We start from the raw sequence: 20,753 nt of genomic DNA on the forward strand, positions 1-20,753 counted from the left end.
GCCTGCAAGAAAGAGTCTCCTGAACTGGCCAGCGCAGGAAGCCACACCCGGGACTTGTCTCTCCCCGTCTGGGAGAGGCACCTACTCTGTAGACGCAGGAACTTGTTTGGCCTCTGCAGCTGAGCTTGCAGGTCTCCTAGCTCCACGGGCCTGTCCTGACGGGCTCTTCACGATTAGCGAAACGTTCCTACTATCGTCTAGTTTTCTTCACTCTTGCCACATATTTAAACATTTGAGCAAATGGAAGAGTTGCGGAGAGATTTGCCCCTCTTTATCTTTGTGGGATAAAACAGTTGGCAGCCAGTGATTCTTATTATTTGGTCTGAGTTCTTGCCTCTGTTGGTTCTGCCTTCTGTGCATGCCCTTTCCCTTCCTCAAGGCACTTCGCGGGTGAGAAGTGTTGAGACAGTAGATGGGTTGTTGGAATTTACTTAGAAGTAAAATATTTTTTTTTTTAAGCTGTGAGTTTTAAGCTAGCAGACCATGGCAGCACAGAGCCACATCATTCTGGGTGAAGAAGGGGACAGAAGGTCATGGAGTGAGAAAAAAGACCAAATCAGAATTTTTTTTTTTTCTCAATCTCTTTTCTAGTTAACATCAATATTAAGTATTTAGATTTGACCCTTTTACCCTCCACAAATAATTCCCAAGAGTTTCAAGTTTAGGTAAACGAATGAAATGCTAAAACAGAATTTCAGCGGTACAAGACTGAACCGAACATCTAGGCAGGCAGGTTCTGGGTTCCTGGGAGACCTCGGCATCAGGCTGACAGGAAGCTCCAGCCCACCGCTGGCGCCGGGAAACCCCTCGGCGGCCAGGCCCCGCCTTGCACCGACGTAGCGAGAGGCGGGGCGGCGGGCTATTGGCCTCCGCGGAAGCTCGGCCGCTCAGCTCCCCGCCGAGGGAGAGGAGGAGCGGCCGGGCGGGCGCCGGGAGTGGGAGGCTGCCGGCTCGGCCGGGCTGGGCTCGGGCTTTGGCAGCGCACTCGGAGCGCCGGCTGAGAAGTGTTTAGTTGTTTTTTTTCCTTCAAAGTCTAATGGCTGGCGGAGAAGCATAACCCGCCTCCTCTCCGGATCTGTGCCTGGCTTTCCTCTTGCATCCTGGGACTCGTGACCATCATGCGGTGATGTGTGCCCAGAGAGAAACTGGTAAGGGTGAACCAGCCAGCCTCTGACGGCTTCCCTGCCTTCCCTTTCACTCCTCTTTTCCTCTCTGTTTCTTTACTCTCTCTGTCCTCTGCCTCCCGCAGTAGTGGTGTTCAAATGGGATGAAGTACCTGAAAACTGGACTTTGTGGCTTTGTTAAACTTTAAAAAGAAGAATCTTACAACATTTTCAGGCACTTGATCACAGTAGAGGGATGACTATCTTTTCTGAATGCTGGGTTTTATGAAAAGATGTCACGCATACTCACCCTTTGTCATCTCATTGTGAAATCGAACAGTTTAAAGCAATTCTGGCTCTGTGTCAAACATAATGAATAGAATAGGGGTAGAAATTTTTACCCAGTAGATGAAACACGGATTGATTCCTTAGGAAGAAAAAGGTGTGTTGGAGCTTGCTCAGAAATAGTTTTTACAGGAGCCCTACTAAAAAGCCCCCAATTTTCCGTGCAAACACTAGTTTTGCAGAGTTTCATTGTTGTTGGGGGGCACCCTTTACATTGTGAAAGCTGTAGTTATACTTTATACAGCAGAGAGACATCTGGTTGGTTAGTGAAACCCTCCATTCTGGAAGGCTGGGCTCCCTGTGCCTTCAGAAATGATGTATTTAAATTGCTCATAATCATAAGGGCACGTCCACTCGGGTATTTAGAGTGTTATCTAAATAAAACCAAAGATTTTTCTTGCTTCTTTTCACATAAGTTCTTTTCAAGGAGAAAAACAATTCCGTAGTCTGAGGGCACGTCTCTGACTCTAATCAACCTTGAAAGATGACCCACAAGGATAGGGGACTCCTTATCCACCAGTGTTACTGTGTCCGAAAAGTTAACATCAGAGTAGATAATTATTTTGAAATTCGGCTAGGTCACCGTTTCTGGGAAGAGTGCCATCAGAAAGAGAGATTTGGTGGCTTGTTTAGAGCCAATGTGTAACAATGATCATTGTAACGGCAGATTTATTCAGTGCCCAGATGTAAGCCCTCACTCCAGTTTACCCCACAAGGTAATCTCTCCTTCTAAACTCTTCTGTCCATGATACAAATACATATTACCTACATTCTGATAGTTTATCAAAAGGAAATCATGCTCTATATGTTGGAAAACAAGTCTCCAACATTCAAAAACTTTTAGACAGTTTTAAAAAGTAACACTGTAACTGTTAAACACTTGTTAAGTTGTATGAAAAAGATGGAGACTCTGAGCTGTCTAAAAGGATGTCAGTACTGTTTGACCTTTGCCTAATAACAGTATTTGTTCAATATAACTGCTTAGTGACTAAATAGAATTTGAATGGGATATCATTTATTTTGATGTCAGTAAATGGAGGAAATGCTTAGAATTTGATTATAATTTGTAATAGAACAGAGATGACTCATCTTTTAGACAAATGTACTTAGAGTTAGCTTGAAAAATTAAGAGGTAAAAAAATGTCCACATACTCAAGCCGTCTCTACAGGCCTTATTGTCTGATCTAGTTGAAAGTAGTGTTTTTAATGAGGCAAAACCAAAGAAAAGGCTACAAAGATCACCTGGGGATCCTCAAAACCAAAAGCATTAGCAGCTGCGCAGGTTTCCTTCTCAGCTCAAAGAGGTTTGTTGTGAGTATATTCTCTTAAAACATCATTCCCTTCCTTCCTGCTGTGAAAGAATTTCAATCTGAAATTGATAGATGAATGGTTTCCCTCATCTGCCTTTAGGAAAACGAAGCTTAAAGACTGGGAGACCCATTTGCCATAAGTGCCTGATTTCCCTGGTGTCTCGGTGGTAATGAATCCGCCTTCAATGCGGGAGACCTTGGTTTGATCCCTGGGTTGGGAAGATCCCCTGGAGGAGGACATGGCAGTCAACTCCAGTATTCTTGCCTGAAGAATCCCCATGGACAGAGAAGCCTGGCGGGGTACAGTCCATGGGGTCACAGAGACGATGAAGCAACTAAGCGCGCGCACACAGAAGTCCATAAGTGGGATTTTTCCTAAATGTCAAGGAGTTAATCAGAAGTTTTGCCTTTTATCAGCATTGGAAAGTTTTTGCTTATGATTTCTAGAGTAAGAAATAAATGACCCAGGTTGGGTTGGTGTCCAAAAAATGAGCTACATTGAGTTTCTCTTGTATGATTAGACTGGCCTTATCTGCTCAGGGACTTTTCAAAGCAGGTCTCCATTTATTTTTACTTTTTAACAGATACTCACTGAACTCTCCCCTTGTTACATGCCCTGCCCATAAACACAGACTATTCCAAACCTGCCAGCTTCCCCAGTAAAGCCTGCGATGGAGGAGATGTGGGTTCAATCGCTGGGTGGGGAAAATCCCCTGGAGAAGGAAATGGCAACAGACTCCAGTATTTTTGCCTGGGAAATCCCCTGGACAGAGGAGCCTGGTGGGCTATATTCCATGGGGTTCCAAAGAGTCGGACAGGACTAAGCTACTAAACAACAACATTCCAAATGCTCCATGAACTCACTTCTGGCTTGCTATAGTTCAGGTGTCCAAAATTATAATTCCTTTGTTATTCCCGAATAAACTCATTTCTTTGAGCATGCCTCTCAATTTACCTCTTTACTGAGATGGACGTTTCTACTGTAGATGGATTTATTTCATTTTAGAAACCATCTTAGTCATAGAAACAGTACTTTACACAAAGCTGGTATCACAGTTAGAGTAAAAGTAATGGTCGTACTAGTTTTATGAAAGTGTGTCCCTGTGGACTACAGCCCATCAGGTTCCTCTGTCCATGGGATTTCCCCCCTTAATTTATTTCGCTAAAATCTACTTACTCCATTTAAGGCTATTCTGAATGAGGAAGATGGGTACAACTACATTTCTGTTAAAAAACAAACACAAAATTTCAACTCTTTATGTAGCATAAATAATTTAAAAAAATCTTATCTTGGTTATAAGGAAGGTGAAAATTAGCTTTAAATTATCCAGAAATGTGAAGTCTTTCTTCAGTTTAGTGGGTGAAGTCGCTCAGTAGTGTCTGACTCTTTGTGATCCAATCCCATGACCATAGCCCACCAGGTTCCTCTGTCTGTGGAATTTTCCAGGCAAGAATACTGGAATAGGTTGCCATTTCCTTCTCCAGGGGATCTTCCCCACCCAGGGAGCGAACGCGGGTCTCCCATTTTGAAGACAGATTCTTCACTGTCTGAGCCGCCAGGGAAGCATTCTTCAGTTTATAGTACTCATAATTACTTAGAACTATGTTTAAAAATTCTCATTCCTCTTACAGACTATAATAATATATAGAAAGTTCTACTAAAAATCTTAACTGTCCTTTCTTTTTTGCTAAAGTCTTCCATAGAGAGGTATTCTGAGACAGTTTAATGACACATTCTACTAATCTGTGATGTCCTTCAGCCAACAAATTAACCTTGCCATGTTAGAAAAATGCCTGTCTTTTAAAAAAATTTTATTGAAGAATAGTTGACTTACAATATCATTAGTTTTAAGTGTGCAATATAATGATTCAATATTTTATACATTATGCATGAAGTTATTACAATATTATTGGTTGTTTTCTCTGTGCTATGCATTATATCCCTGTGACTTATTTATTTTATAACTGGTGGTTTGCACCTCTTAATCCTCTTCATCTGTTTCTTCCATCCCCCCTTCCCTTCCTGCAACCACTAATTTGTTCTCTATATCTGAGTCTGTCTCTGCTTTGTTATATGTCTGTTGCTTTATTAAATTTCATATATAACTAAAAGCATACAGTATTCATCTTTTTTCTGACTTATTTTACTAAGAAAAATAATCTCTAGGTCCATCCTCTTGTCACAAATGGCAAGATTTCATTATTTTTTTTATGGCTGAGTAATCTTCCATTGTGCATATATATCACATCTTTTTTATTCGTTTATTGAGGAACACTTAGGTTACTTTCATATCTTGACTGTTGTAAATAATGCTTCAGTGAACCTTGGGGTGCGTATATCTTTATGGATCAGTGTTTTAATTTGGGGGGATAAATACCTAGAAGTGGAATTGCTAAGCATGTGATGGCGGTTGTTGTCCAGTCATGTCTGACTCTCTGTGACCCCATGGACTGCAGCGTGCCAACCTTCTCTGTCCTTCACTGTTTCCCGGAGTTTGCTCAAATTCCTGTTGATTGAGTCGGTGATGTCATCCAACCCATCTCATCCTCTGTCACCTCCTTCTCCTCCTGCCCTCAATCTTTCCCAGCATCAGAGTCTTTTCCAATAGAGTCGGCTCTTCACATCACCAAAGTGTTGGAACTTCATCATCAGTCCTTCCAATGAATATTCAGGACCAATTTCCTTTAGGACTGACTGGTTTGATCTCCTTACAGTCTGAGGGACTCTCAGGAGTCTTCTCCAACACCACTGTTCAAAAGCATCAATTCTTTGGTGTTCAGGCTTCTTTATGGTCCAAGTCTCTCATCCATACATGACTACTGGAGAAATCATAGCTTTGACTGGATGGACCTCCGTTGGCAAAGTTATGTCTCTGCTGCTTTTTAGTTCTACTTTTGAGAAGACTATTGTTTTCCAGAGTGGCAATGCCAATTTACATTTCAATTAACAGTGCACATTCCCTTTTCTATACATTTTCACCAATACTTGATGTTTCTTTTTGATGATAGCCATTTTGATAGGTGTGAGGTAATAGCTCATTGTGGTTTTGATTTGCATTTCTCTTCTGAGTAGTGATGCTGAGCATCCTTTCAGATGCTTGGTCATCCGTTTGTCTTCTTTGAAAAATACCTATTTAGATTCTGTGCATTTTTTAGTCAGACTGGCTTTACTTTTTGATACTGAGTTGTATGAGCTTTTTTTTTTTTTAATATGTTTTGGATATTAATTAACCCCTTATCAGACATATCATTTACAAATACCTTCTCCCATTAAGTAAGTTGTATTTTCATTTTGTTGACGGTTTCCTTTTTTGTGAAATAGCTTTTTCATTTGATGTGGTCCCACTTATTTTTGCTTTTTGTTGCCCTTTCCTAAGGAGACACATCCATAAAAAATATTCCAGGACTGATGTAAAAGTATACTGCCTATGTTTTTTTCTAGGAATTTTTGGTATCAAGTCTTAGTTGAAGCCTTTCACTTTTCAAGTTTATTTTTGGTTTATTTTTCATCCTTTTACATGTGATTGTACAGTTTTCCTAACACAACTTATTGAAGAGGCGGTCTTTTCCTCATATATTTATGCCTCCTTTGTCATACGTGTTAAGTCTCTAGTTGTGTCTGACTCTTTGCCACCATTGTAGCCCACTAGTTTCCTCTGCTTATGGGATTCTCCAGGTGAGAATACTGGAGTGGGTTGCCAGTTCCTCGTCCAGGGGATCTTCCTGACCCAGGGATCAGACCCACCTCCCTTACATCTCCTGCATTGCCCAGCAGGTTCTTTACCACTAATGCCACCTGGGAATCCCTCTTTGTCGTGGAGTAATCAATTGACCAGATGTGGGTGGGCTTCTTTCTGGGTTCTCTGTTCTGTTCCATTAATCCCTGTGTCTGTTTTTGTGTGAGTACCATACTGTTTTTATTACTGTAGCTTTGTAGTATAGTCGGAAGTCAAGGAGCATGATGCCTACAGTTTTGTTGTTTTTCTCAAGATTGCTTTGGCTAGTCAGGATTTTTTGTAGCTTCATACAGATTTTAGGATTACTTATTCTAGTCCTGTGAAAAAATGCTGTGGATGAACGGATAGAGATCGCATTGCATATGTAGATTGTTTTGGATAGTACAGTCATTTTAACAATATTAATTCTTGTGATCCATGAACACAATATATCATTCCATTTATTTGGGTCCACTTCAGTTTCTTTTTTAAACGTCTTATATTTTTCAGAGTACAGGTCTTTCATTTTCTTCATTGGGTTTATTCCTAGCTATTTTATTCTTTTTGATGCAATTGTAAATGGGATTGATAGCTCATTTTTATTGTATAAAAATGCAACAGATTTCTGTATATTAATTTTGTACCCTACAGTTTTACTAAATTTATTTACTCTAGGTTGTTTTTTTTTTTTTTGGTGGAGTTGGAACTTTCTGTGTGTAGTAGCATGTCATCTTCTAGTGACAGTTTTATGACTTCTCTCCCAGTTGGATATCGTTTATTTTTCTTTTCTGATTGTGGAGCTTAGGACTTCCAGTACTATGTTGAATAAAAATGGGAGAGTGGTCATACTTGTCTTATTCCTATTTGTAGAGGGAAAACTCATTGCTTTTCACTATTGAATAGGATTAGCTGTTGGTTTGTCATAAATAGACTTTACTATGTTGAGGTATGTTCCCCCATACTCATTTTGTTGAGAATTTTTATCATAAATATATATCTTTGATAATAGCCTGTTCCTTTAAATATAATTTTTTCATCTTAGTAGGTAAAGACTTATTACTAGATATCCATCTTAATTTCCCGTCACTCCTTAATTTGTACTTGAAATGCAAACCATATTGAACGACACAGTGTTATGTAACACTGGGTTACAAGGTTTTCCAGCTGTCTTACCTTTATTCATATTTTCTTTTCTAAAATTTACAAATCCCATATCTGATTCGAGACATTTCCCAAAACTCAGTTAAAATTCTGTCTCTTGAGCAGCCTACCCTACTTTTCTGTCTTCTAATCTCATGGCATGTGTTCTCATATGTTCTAGTTCCATAAACATATATACTGCATGATTACCCTAGTGTTATTTGGATTTATTTTATTTTTGTCGAATTGAGTATTTTGACTGGTTCTGGGCATGTTTATTCATTCTCAGGGTCCCAGCAGTGTGCCTACAAGACAAGGTAAAGGCAGTGAACACTCAAAGGTGAGCTCCCAGAAGACAGACTTTTGTCTGTTGTGTGCTCTGATTAATCTCTCTTACCTGTTACAATGCCTGGCATAACAGTGGAAGCTCAGCAAACATTAGCTGGAAGAATGAAGTCGAGCCCTTTCAGTGTGCTGGACAAGTACTGGTACATTGATTTCATAAACCTCCTCTTAAAACAGCGTGAGGCTGAGTAGTATTCCATGGTATATAGCACCACATAAAAAGGAACGCATGTGAGTCAGTTCTAATGAGGCGGATGGATCTAGAGCCTATATACAGAGTGAAGTAAGTCAGAAAGAGAAAAGCAAGTGTGCATTAACACGTGTCAGTGGAATCTAGAGAAATGTCCCGATGAACCCGTTTGCAGGGCCGCAGTGGAGATGCAGACGTGACGGACAGGCTTGTGGACACAGTGGGGGAGAGGAGAGAGGGTCGAAGTGAAGGGTAACGCTGAAACATGGACTTTCCCACGTGCAGAAGAGAGAGCCGGTGGGAATTTGCTATATGGTGTTGGGAGCTCAAACCTGGTGCTCTGTGATAACCTGGAGGGTGGGTGGTTCCAGAGAGAGGGGACCTGTGTATACCTATGGCTGATTCACGTTGATGTTTAGCAGGAACTAACGCAATAGTGTAAACCAATTGTCCTCCAGTTAAAAAGCAAAAAATTGTCATTTAAATGAAAAAAAAAAAAAAAAAAACCCAAAAACAAACAGTATGAGTTCTGTGATGAGGGAACCGAGGCTCAGGCTAAGAGCTTGCGACACTGACTGGGAGGCTGAGCACCAGTACCATTGGGACTTTTTAGAGCCTGTGTTCTTTCTCTGCTAACTGCGGATGCATCTGCTGTTTTGAAAACAGCTAATTATAATATCACTTTTAATTCAAATAGATGTGTTTTGGAGGGTGGAGAGCATCTAGTAATTATTGGAATTGACCACTTATCATGAAATCCAATTTATAATTCCAGTGAACACCATCCGTTTCTTTTTAATACCATTTGTAGTTTTCATCAATCTCTTATTGCTGTTTATATACGGTACTTAATAACACTTAACTTGCAAACTTTGGGGACAATTTAAATACAGTCATCCCTCCCTGCCCTTAGCCCTTAGTGGCTCAGACTGTAAAGAATCTGCCTGCAATCCAGGAGACCAAGGTTTGATCTCTGGGTCAGAAAGATCCTCTGGAGAACAGAATGGTGACCCAATTCTTACCTGGAGAATTCCATGGACGGAGGAGCCTGGTGGGCTCCGGTCCCTGGAATCGCAGAGTCAGACACAATTGAGCGACTAACACTTACTTACCTATCCCTGCCTATCTGTGCAGGGTTGGTTCCAGAACTCACTGTGGATATAAAAATCTACAGATATTCAGAACGCAGAGTTGACCCTTCATATCCTCAGTTCTGTAATTGAGCGAGCCATGGTTGGTATAGTACTGTATTTATTGAAAGCAATCAGCATATAAGTGGACGTATGCAGTTCAAACCCATGTTGTTCAAGGGTCAAGTGTATGTGTGTTGAGACAGTTTAAGTAATTGACGTATGTAATCTGTGCTTGCATTACTTTGTCATGTGCTGAAGTAATTTTTATCCATTGTGAAATTATCTATGAAATATTTATGTCATATTTTAAGTGACCCAAATACTTCCAGAATTGAATCTTAAAAAAAGGTTTTAGAAATGAATTAAACCTCTTATTCATCATACTGGAATATTCTTTTAATAATTCAACTAAAATAATACCTGTCTTCATCATTTATCCAGTAATGCCACAAACTTAAAAATTATAGTCTTTGATGTGTTTATTTGGTTTATAATTTAATAGCTCAGGTTAATGATCTGCAAGAGGCCTTTGGAAAACATTTGTGGTTTGTTTAGTTTTATGAGTATATACATTCTTTCAATGCCTAAATTCTTTCCGTTTTAGCTGCATATAATTCCACTTCCCAATTTATGCTTTTTTCCTCTTGTTATTCCATATTCTTTTAAATGTTTTATTTTCTTTTGCTTTTTACAGATTTCCATGATGACTAATCCAGAAAATAATTGCCCTATTTTTTGTGTATAAAAAAGTAGTTTCACTAATTATTTAAATAATATATGCATCATTGGGGAGTAAATGAATAGTTGCATAAAAATGATATTTAATAGTAATGAATCCATGGAGAATATATACTTTAAATTAAAAATAAGTCTCTCTAAAACAGTCACAGATATAGAAAGCAACTTATGGTAGAAAGTTACCTTTCTATAGAAAGGTAACTTATGGTTACCAAAGGGAAGGAGTCGGGGGAGGGATAAATTCCATAAATTATGGAATTAGCAGATACACACCACTCCATATAAAGCAGACACACACGGATTTACTGTATAGGGCAGGGAATGATATTCAATATCTTGTAATAACCTATAGTAGAAAAGGATTTTTAAAAAGAAACTATATATATGACTGAGTCACTTGGCTATACATCTGAAACTAACACAATATTCTAAATCAGCTATATTCAATAAAAAATAAAATTTTTAAAAGGTACAAAAACTAAATCTCTTCAGAGCAAATTTGGGTTGCCTAGGCTCATGGTTTTAAGTCTGGTCCCCAGAGTGAGAGCATCAGCATCACTGGAATTTATTAGAACTGCCAGTTCACAGGCCCCACTGCAGACTGACTGAATCAAATTGGGGCGAGAGTGTGTGTGTACCGTGGGAATCTGTGCTTTCACAGACTTTCTGGTGATTCAGATCTCTGGCAGTTTGAGGACACAGGCTTAGGCTTAAGAATCTTAAGATTTCTTTAGTCTTTATTTTGTTATTTTACTTAATTTTAAAATTTTTATTTGATGTACAGTTGATTTACAATATTAGTTTCATGTATGCAACATAGTGATTCAATATTTTTATAGATTACACTCCATTTAAAGTTGTTTTAAAGTGTTGGCTATATTCTCTGTGCTGGACAGTAGCCCTTGTAGCTTTTTTATGCATAGTTTCTGCCTCTTAATTCCCTATCCCTGACTTGCCGTTTTCCCTTCCCTCTCCCTATTGGTAACAACTTACTTGTTCTCTATATCTGTGCGGCTTTTTCTGTTTTGCTATATTTGTTCTTTTTCATTTTTTGGATTCCATGTATCAGTGATAACATACAGGATTTTCTCTGCCTGACCTAATAGCATAATAACCTGTAGGCCCACTCATGTTGTGGCAAATGACAGAATTTCATTATTTTTTATGGCTAAGTGATATATCGTCGTGAGTGTGTATATGTGTGTGTGTGCCACATCTTTATCAGTTTATCTGTTGATGGACGTTTAAGTTGGTCCTGTATTTTAGCTGTTAAATTCTGCAATGAACATAGATCTTTTTGAATTAGGATTTTCATTTTCTTCAAATATATAGTCAGGAGTGGAGTGGGTGGATCATATGCTAGTTTTTTGAGGAACATCTATACTGTTTTCCACTGGGGCTGCACATATTTATATTCCCACCGAGAGTGTACCAGGATTCCCTTTTCTCCACATCCTCATCAACATTTGTTATTTGTAGACTTTTTGGCAATAGCCATTCTGACAGGTGTAAGGTGATACCTCATTTTAATGTATATTTCGCTGATTAGTGATGTTGAGTGTCTTTTCATGTGCCTGTTGACCATCTTTGTCCTCCTTGGATTTCAGAAATCAGGTGGAATTGACCAAGTAGAATACACCAAAGCACCCTACTCCATCATTCAACAATACTTTATTCCACGCTTTTTTGATTGCTTGACTCTTATCCTCTTAAAAATCGAATTATTTTTTAATGAGTACTCATTCCCTGGATGCATAGTGTACCACAGCGAACCTGACTGGACATTAATTTATTTTAAAAAAATATTCATTGAGTACTTGCTATGTGCTGGGCATTGTCCAGGTACCGGTAAAAGCAGTGTACCAGATGGCCTCATCAAGGAAACAGACATGAAAATAATAATTATAGCTCATTCCTCTTTCTTTTGAATAATCTTTTAAAGCTTATCTTTAGAATCACAATACAGTGTGGAATCACAATACAGTGTGTTTATTTTTTTTTTTACACACACACAAATACATGCTTTATCACATAGAGCTGAAGGTTGCAGTCTTTGTATGAATGAATAAAGATAACACACTAGGAAATTTGTATTCTTCTGCCAGTTTAAAAAGATACTTTGTAGTTTTCAAAATGAGCACTTATCTGGGGTCTAGCTCCACTTCAGAACTTAGCTTATCTATTGGTTAGTGTTTTAATGCTCTCAGTATTTGCTGTTCTGAAGCTTGGCCATAAACATGTCAAAGTTTGTCCCAAGGGAATTGATCTCTGAAGTATTTCAGGCAATGAGGGAATCTCATGAACTTCCTGCCGGATCCCTCTCCTGGACTGTGTGGTCTTTGAAGACAAGAACCACAGAGTTTACACATAACTTTTCATCATTTTGGTTTTAATGCCTGTACTTTGCTGACATATGGTAGCCTTTCGGTAGCTATTTATTAACAAATGTAAGGAAAAGCAATCTCTGAACAGTGACAATAGGTTTCACTAAAATAAGTGTTCTGTTTCTGTACTTCTGCTTCCTGAAGACCACTGAGGTGGTTAATTCAGTTTATTTGTTCTAAAGTAGTTGGAAATATGAGTTCAGATTTCATAAAAGCAGATATTTGGGCAGCTGAGGGAGACACAAACCTATGAGAATAGTCATGAACATTCAAAACAAGGTCTTCAACTGCTGGTTGAAAACCTATAGATATGCCTTTGAAGACCCTGAAGGCATCACTATATAGAGTACTTTACAATAACTGGTGCTTTGAGCATTTTGGTGATGAATTCTCAGAAAAGAAATTATTTAAAATGTTGTATAAAAATGTAGGATAATTGAGAACACACAATGATTTCTATCATGAAGAAGTTATTTTGATATTTAAGGGATAAACTTTAAACCTCTTCAAAAAAATAGGGTACTCAGAAGAACTTCCTTCCTGAGAGTTTTAGAACAATGAAATTCAAATACCTCAGCTATTTTTAAAAATAGGTTCTGTTTGTTTTATTTCCCCTTTTATGTCTTTTTTGTTGCAAAGTCTTATTAGCAGCCATTTTAGGGTTACCTGCTAAAGATCTTCATTCAAAATATAATAATTTTAGCATATATAATAAAAGCTATAATATGAGATAACTAAGCTTATATTACTTCTAGAGTTGGTTTGTGTAAGATTGTTAGAGGTATTCTGGTTGCTACTGCATATAAGAGAGGTGTTATTTTATTCATTCATGCATATGTCTATTCCACAAATATGTGTTGGAAGTCTGCTCTGGGTCTGATACTGTTCTAAGCAAGCATATAGGTTACATCAGTGGACAAAGGAGATAGAAATTTCTACTCTGGAAGGGGAGGCAACAAGAACTAAAATACAAAAAAAATTATAGATTGTTAGAAAATGACTTAAGTTTATGCAGAATAAGAAAGGGAAAAGTGTGAATTGCTGAGCAAGGCTGTGTAAGGATTGGAATGAAGGAGGGGCGGAGGAATAGGACTTTGGGAGGAAGGTGTGTGTGGCCCTGGTGACTGTTATTATAGTTAACACGAGAGCCTTTCAATTCAGTCACGCAGTCATGTCCGACTCTTTGCGACCCCATGAATCGCAGCACGCCAGGCCTCCCTGTCCATCACCAACTCCCGGAGTCTACCCAAACCCATGTCCATTGAGTCGGTGATGGATCCAGCCATCTCATCCTTGGTCATCCCCTTCTCCTCCTGCCCTCAATCTTTCCCTGCATCAGGGTCTTTTCCAATGAGTCAGCTCTTCGCATCAGCTGGCCCAAGTATTGGAGTTTCAGCTTCAACATCAGTCTTTCCAATGAGTATTCAAGACTGATTTCCTTCAGGATGGATTGGTTGGATCTCCTTGCAGTCCAGGGGACTTTAAAGAGTCTTCTGCAGCACCACAGTTCAAAAGCATCAATTTTTCAGTGCTCAGCTTTCTTTATAGTCCAACTCTCACATCCATACATGACTATTGGAAAAACCATAGCCTTGACTAGATGGACCTTTGTTAGCAAAGTAATGTCTCTGCTTTTTAATATGCTTTCTAGGTTGCTCATAACTTTCCTTCCAAGGAGTAAGCGTCCCCTTCAGAGAATTTTAAATTGCGGAAGAAGTTTTAGGTTCCAAGGGCAAGTTACAGTGTTGGACTCAGGTGATAGTGGTGGAGTGGTGCCAAGTGGTGAGAATCCAGATATACTTGGAAGGTGATGGTGGTGGTGCTCAGTCATGTTTGACTCTTTGCAGCCCCGTGGACTGTAGCCCTCCAGGTTTCTCTGTCCGTGGGATTTCCCAGACAAGAATACTGGAATAGGCTTCCATTTCCTGCTCCAGGGGATCTTTCCAACCTAGGGATTGAATCCACATCTCTTGCATCTCCTGCATTGGCGGACAGATTCTTTCCCACTGAGCCATCTGGGAAGCCCCGTATTTGGAAGGTAGAGTCAACAAAATCTACTGGCTGTGTGGATTGTGAGACACAGGACCCTGGATGATGCAGAGGCCTTTGGGCTCAGGGTCCTCGAAGGATGGAGCTGAATTCAACTGACTGACAAAACTAATCTGTGGAATAAGCAGGTTTTGGTGGGGGAAGTATCAGGGGTTCCATTTTGCACATGTTACCATTTGATGATGAGCCCAAATGGAGATGAGCTGCCTAGTTGGCAATCAGAAGTACATATCTAGAGATTAGAGATCCAGTCTGTGCTGGAGGGTGGTTATGTGGTGGGGAGTCTGTAGAAGTTCTCTTCTGAGGGCTTTGACTTTCCCAGTAAAATTGAAATATGGTCTTCAGCAGAGAGGGAGCTGTTGGAAATTAGAGGAGAAAGTCTAAAACAGTTGTCTGTAAAAGTGGGAAAGTGAAGAGACTAGAAATGCTGTGTGATTGCAGTTGGCATGTCTGGTCAACTAGAAGTTCATGGTCAAGAATTTAACACTAAGCCTGCTTATTTGCCACCATATCTTTGCACAAGTTCTTACTTATTTCTAGTCCCCTGACATTTTTATGAGAATATTTCTGCTATCACAAAGGCAAAACATAACAAAAAATAAGGTGACGCTCTTCAGAGACCTTGTGTATTTCTCTTAGCCACTTTCAACTTGTCAGTATTGGAACAGAGTATGTAGAGATTTAGATCTAACTGATTTGAGTTGGCCAGGAAGTTCATTTGAGTTTTCTGTAAGCTGTAACTAGGGTAAGGGTTTGGCCAAGAAAGAAGTGAAAGAGGAGCTAAGAGGCTGAGAGAATATACAAAGAAGTGATAGCAGTGTTGACCACAAAATTCAGACTAAGTAGGGAAGTGTGGCCACGCAAGAATGAAAGGCAGTGAGAAGGTGGGGGTTGGGGGGCAGATGCTTGAAGGTCCCTGTGGGGTCAGAGAATATGGAAGGCAGGATAAAAAGAAGTCATTTATTCTAAACCCATGTTATTTGTATATAGTGAATCATATTTCAAATATATGGAAAACGCTTTCTATTGAAGGCATGCAATATACAAATATTTGGTTCTGTTAACTGCAGCTTTTCATGTGAAGTATGCCTTTAGTATTTTTTCCTTCTAAGTGACCTTTCCTTATCCTAGTCCTGTTCTTCCCACCCTCACATTCTTTGGAGATGCTCTGTGCCTTTTGCCAACCTGTTGCTCAAGTGTTTTTGCCCATGTCAGAGCCTCCTAATAACGACAGAGACTTGTTTGGATTAGACTTGGGTGACTACTTACCAAACTGTGTTGCTTCGGTGAGTTTTTCATTCTGAGCCTCAGTTTCCTCATTTAAGTGGGGATAATAATTTGTACTTCATTGTAAGAACTAACATTAATGTGTATTTATCCCTTGCACAGAACTTGGCATGTCTTTATAAATGGTAGATATTGTTATCATCTTAGGCTTACTGAATGAATCATATTTTATTAGAGTTGAACAACTGAATCTCAAAAACTTGCTGTTCTGTCATTTCAATAACATGTTATCTTAGAAGTATCTAGGATTATCAGTGTCAAAACATTGTATTAACGATTGCTATCATTAACCTTTTAAAAATTATTTTTAATTGGAGGATAGCTGCTACAGTACTGTGTTGGTCTCTGCTATGCAGCAACATGAGTCAGCCATAGGTACACATGTCCCCTCCCTCTTGAACCTCCATCCTGCCTCCCACCCCAGCCCACCCTCTAGGTTGTCGCAGAGCACCAGGTTTGAGCTCCCTGCATCATATAGCAAATTCCCACTGGCTCTCTAGTTTACACGTGATAATACATAAGTTTCAGTGCTACTGTCTCAAACTGTCCCCCTCTCTCCTTGCCCCACTGTGACCACAAGTCTGCCCTCTGTCTGTCTCCACTGCTGCCCTGCAGAGGGTTTATTCAGTACCATTTTTCTAGATTCCATATATATATATGTTAATATATGATATTTGTTTTTCTCTTTCTGACTTGCTTCACTCTGTGTAATAGGCTCTAGATTCATCCACCTCATTTGAACTTCCTTTTTATGGCTGAGTAATATTCCATTGTGTATGTGTGTGTATATGCACCACAGCTTCCTTATCCATTCCTGTGTTGTTGAGCATCTAGGCTTCCGTGTCTTGGCTATTGTAAACAGGTCTGCGATGAACACTGGGGTACCTGTGTCTTTTTCAGTTATGATTTCCTCAGGGAATATGCCCAGTGGTGGGATTGCTGTGTCGTATGGTCATTTTATTTCTAGTTTTTAAAGGAATCTCCATGCTCTTCTCCATAGTGGTGGTATAAATTTACCTTTCCACCAACAGCACAAGAGGGTTTCCTTTTCTCCATACTCTCTCCAGCATTTATTGTTTGTAGATTTTTTGATGATGGTCATTCTGACCGGTGTGAGGTCATATCTCATTGTAGTTTTGATTTGCATTTCTCTAATAATGAACAATGTTGAGCATCTTTTCATGTGTTTATTAGCATCTTTATGTCGTCTTGGCTTCCCTGATGGCTCAGTTGGTAAAGAATCCGTCCTCAATGCAGGAGTCCCTGGTTTGATTCCTGGGTCAGGAAGATCCGCTGGAGAAGGGAAAGGCTACCCACTCCACTATTCTTGGGATTCCCCTGTGGCTCAGCTGGTAAAGAATCTGCCTGCAATGCAGGAGACCTGGGTTTGATCCCTGGGTTGGGAAGATCCCCTGGAGAAGGGAAAGGCTACCCACTCCAGAATTCTGACCTAGGGAATTCCATGGACTGTATAGTACATGGGGTTGCAATGAGTCGGACACAACCAAGCGACTTTGACTTCACTTCATGTCTTCTTTGGAGAATGTCTGTTTAGATATTCTGCCTGTATTTTGATTGGGTTGTTTATCTGGTATTGAGCTGCACAAGCTGCTTATACATTCTGGAGATTTATCCTTTGTCAGTTGTTTCATTTGCTGTTGTTTGCTTCCATTATGAGGGCTGTCTTTTCACCTTGTTTATAGCTTCCTTTGCTGTGCAAAAGCTTTTAATTAGGTCCCATTTGTTTGTTTTTATTTCCATTACTCCAGAAAGTGGGTCATAGAAGATCTTGCTGTGGTTTATGTCCAAGAGTGTTGTGCTTATGTTTTCCTCTAAGAGTTTTGTAGTTTCTGGTCTTACATTTAGGTCTTTAATCCATTTTGAGTTGATCCCTCTGTATGGCGTTAGGAAGTATTCCAGTTTCATTCTTTTACATGTAGCTGTCCACTTTTCCCAGCGCCATTTATTGAAGAGGCAGTCTTTTCCCCATTTTATTTTCTTGGCTCCTTTGTCAAAGATAAGGTGCCCACAGGTGCATGGGTTTATCTCTGGGCTCTCTGTCTTGTTCTGTTGGTCTGTATTTCTGTTTTTGTGCCAGCATCATCCTGTCTTGATGGTGTAACTTTGTCATATAATCTGAGGTCAGGAAGGTGGATTCCTCCAGCTCCATTCTTCTTCCTCAAAACTGCTCTGGCTATTCGGGGTCATTTGTGTTCCCATACAAATTGTGAATTTTTTTTTTTTTTTTGTTATAGTTCTGTGAAAAATAGCATTGATACTTTCCATAGGGATTGCATTGAAAGTATAGATTGCTTTGAATAATGCAGTTATTTTCACAATATTGATTCTTTCTACCCAAGAACATGGTATATCTCTCCATCTGTTTGTTTCATCTGTGATTTCTTTCATCACTGTTTTATAGTTTTCTGCATACAAGTCTTTTGTCTGTTTAGGTAAGTTTATTCCTAGGTATTTTATTCTTTTTGTTGCAGTGGTGAATGGATTATTTCCTTAGTTTCTCTTTCTGATTTTTTTGTTGTTAGTGTATAGAAATGTAAGGGATTTCTTTGTATTAATTTTATATCCTGTGACTTTAATACATTCATTGATTAGCTCTAGTAATTTTCTGGTGGCATGTTTAGGGTTTTCTATGTTTAGTATCATGTATAGTATTACTTATTCTTTTCCAACCTGGATTCCTTTTATTTTTCTTCTCTGATTGCTGTACCTCCAAAACTGTGTTGAATAATAGTGGCAGGAGTGGGCCCCCTTATCGTGTCCTTATTAACCTTTTAATGTATGTTTATTTTTTTTTTCAGCTTTAAGAATAGACTAAGAGAGTGGGAACTTACTATGAATATAGGTGAGATTTTTTTTTTTTAGTTCCCAGTAACAAAGGTACATGCATATACTTGCATCTCTTACCTGTAGTTTTGCTAGCTTAATTCAGTTTTGAGTCAAAGCATCAGACAGGTGACTCATTTAGGTGTGTGATTCCTTCAAAAAAAGTTGAGGTATATTAAAGAGAGAGAGTAGATATTTAAGTGTCTATATATTGATGTATATGTTTCAGTGTCTATATATTGGGAGATATATATATGGGTGTGTGTGTGTGTGTGTATAGGCTTTATTCTCACACAGGAGAGTTGAAGAAACTTTATATTTAATATAAGTTTGGAACACTAAGAATGGATAAATTTTTCTATGTAAAACAATGCATCTGTTTACCCCAGTTATATTTTATACTGCTGTTTTCTTTCTGGGCCTTCCCTCATAGATCTATTGGTAAAGAATTCACCTGCAATGCAGGAGACCCCAGTTCAGTTCCTGGGTCAGGAAGCTTTCCTGGGGAAGGGATAGGCTACCCAAATAAACATGTTGTTTTTGAAAATTCTGATTTGACTCATCAACAATGATATAAGCCTGTCACTTTTTGCTTCACTTGGTCCCCTCCCTTATTCTGGGCTAGAGGCTGCTTCTCTGATGGAAATAGGACAGTATTTTCTGTTTCTGTCTCCCCACTATCAACCATTGAGTCTATTTTTCAGGCCATGGTTCTTGAATGAATTGGGACTGAGTGAGCTTGATTTAAGCATTCTTTTCAAGAAAGGTGTATGTGCTTAAGTAAAATGGACTTTTTCCTGTTTAGCATCCTAAAAATGATAGAACTGTCACAAAGATTTTTTAGTGGTCAAAGTGAAAGATACTTAATTTCTTATATTTTCATGTAGCACTTCCTTTGATGATACTAACCACCAGGTATCAAAAATAATAGTTCAGTGCTTTTGGTGATGTATTACCCTTGCCTGGCCTTAATATGAGCAAGCATCTTTAATTTCATGGCTGCAGTCACCATCTGCAGTGATTTTTGGAGCCCGCAAAAACAAAGTCTGTCACTGTTTCCATTTCCCCATCTATTTGCCACGAAGTGATGGGACCAGATGCCATGATCTTAGTTTTTTGAATGTTGGGTTTTAAGCCAGCATTTTCACTCTCCTCTTTTACCTTTATCAACAGGCTCTTTAGTTCCTCTTCGCTTTCTTTTTTTTCTTTCCTCTTCGCTTTCTTGACTTCACACTCCAGGATGTCTGACTCTGCGTGAGTGATCAGACTACTGTGGTTATCTGAGTCATTAAGATCTTCTTTTGTCTTTTTGGGCTCCAAAATCACTGCAGATGATGACTGCAGCCATGAAATTATGACGCTTGCCCCTTGGAAGAAAAGCTATGACCAACCTAGACAGCATATTAAAAAGCAGAGACATTACTCTGCCAGCAAAGGTCCGTCTAGTCAAAGCTATGGTTTTTCCAATAGTCATGCATGGATGTGAGAATTGGACCATAAACAAGGCTGAGCACCAAAGAATTGATGCTTTTGAACTGTGGTGTTGGAGAAGACCTTGGACTGCAAGGAGATCAAACCAGTCTATCCTAAAGGAAATCAGTCCTGAATATTCATTGGAAGGACTGATGCTGAAGCTGAAACTCCAATACTTTGGCTACGTGATGCAAAGAACTGACTCATTAGAAAAGACCCTGATGCTGGGAAAGCTTGAGGCAGGAGAAGAAGGGGACAACAGAGGATGAGATGGTTGGATGGCATCACCGATGCGATGGACATGAGTTTGAGCAAGCTCTGGGAGTTGGTGATGGACAGGGAAGCCTGGCATGTGCAGTCCATGGGGTTGCAAAGAGTAGGACACCACTGAGTGACTGAATTGAACTCTGTGTATTCTTGCCACCTCTTCTTAGTATCTTCTGCTTCTATTAGGTCCATACTGTTTCTGCCCTTTATTGTGCCCATCTTTGCATGAAACGATCTCTTGGTATATAATCTTCTTGAGGAGATCTCTGGTCTTTCCCATTCTGTTGGTTTCCTCTATTTCTTTCCGTTGATCATTTAAGAAGGCATTCTTCTGTCTCCTTGCTATACATGGGAACTCTGCAGTCAGATGGATGTATCTTTCCTCTTCTCCTTTGCCTTTCGCTTCTCTTCTTTTCTCAGCTATTTGTA

General features: G+C 39.3%; 1 protein-coding gene across 2 annotated transcripts in view; it reads left to right on the forward strand.

The window, feature by feature from the left end:
* Positions 1-876: 876 nt before the first annotated feature.
* The window catches only part of ATP10D (ATPase phospholipid transporting 10D (putative)), a 125,030-nt gene continuing 105,153 nt past the window's right edge, over positions 877-20,753 (forward strand). For both annotated transcript variants that reach the window (XM_043870979.1, XM_043870980.1), the window contains exon 1: positions 877-1,148. The gene's annotated coding sequence lies outside the window, so the exon portion shown is untranslated. The remainder of the gene's footprint in view (positions 1,149-20,753) is intronic.

Source organism: Cervus elaphus, chromosome 17 (genome assembly GCF_910594005.1).
Source record: "Cervus elaphus chromosome 17, mCerEla1.1, whole genome shotgun sequence".
Classification (NCBI taxonomy): Eukaryota; Metazoa; Chordata; class Mammalia; order Artiodactyla; family Cervidae; genus Cervus; species Cervus elaphus.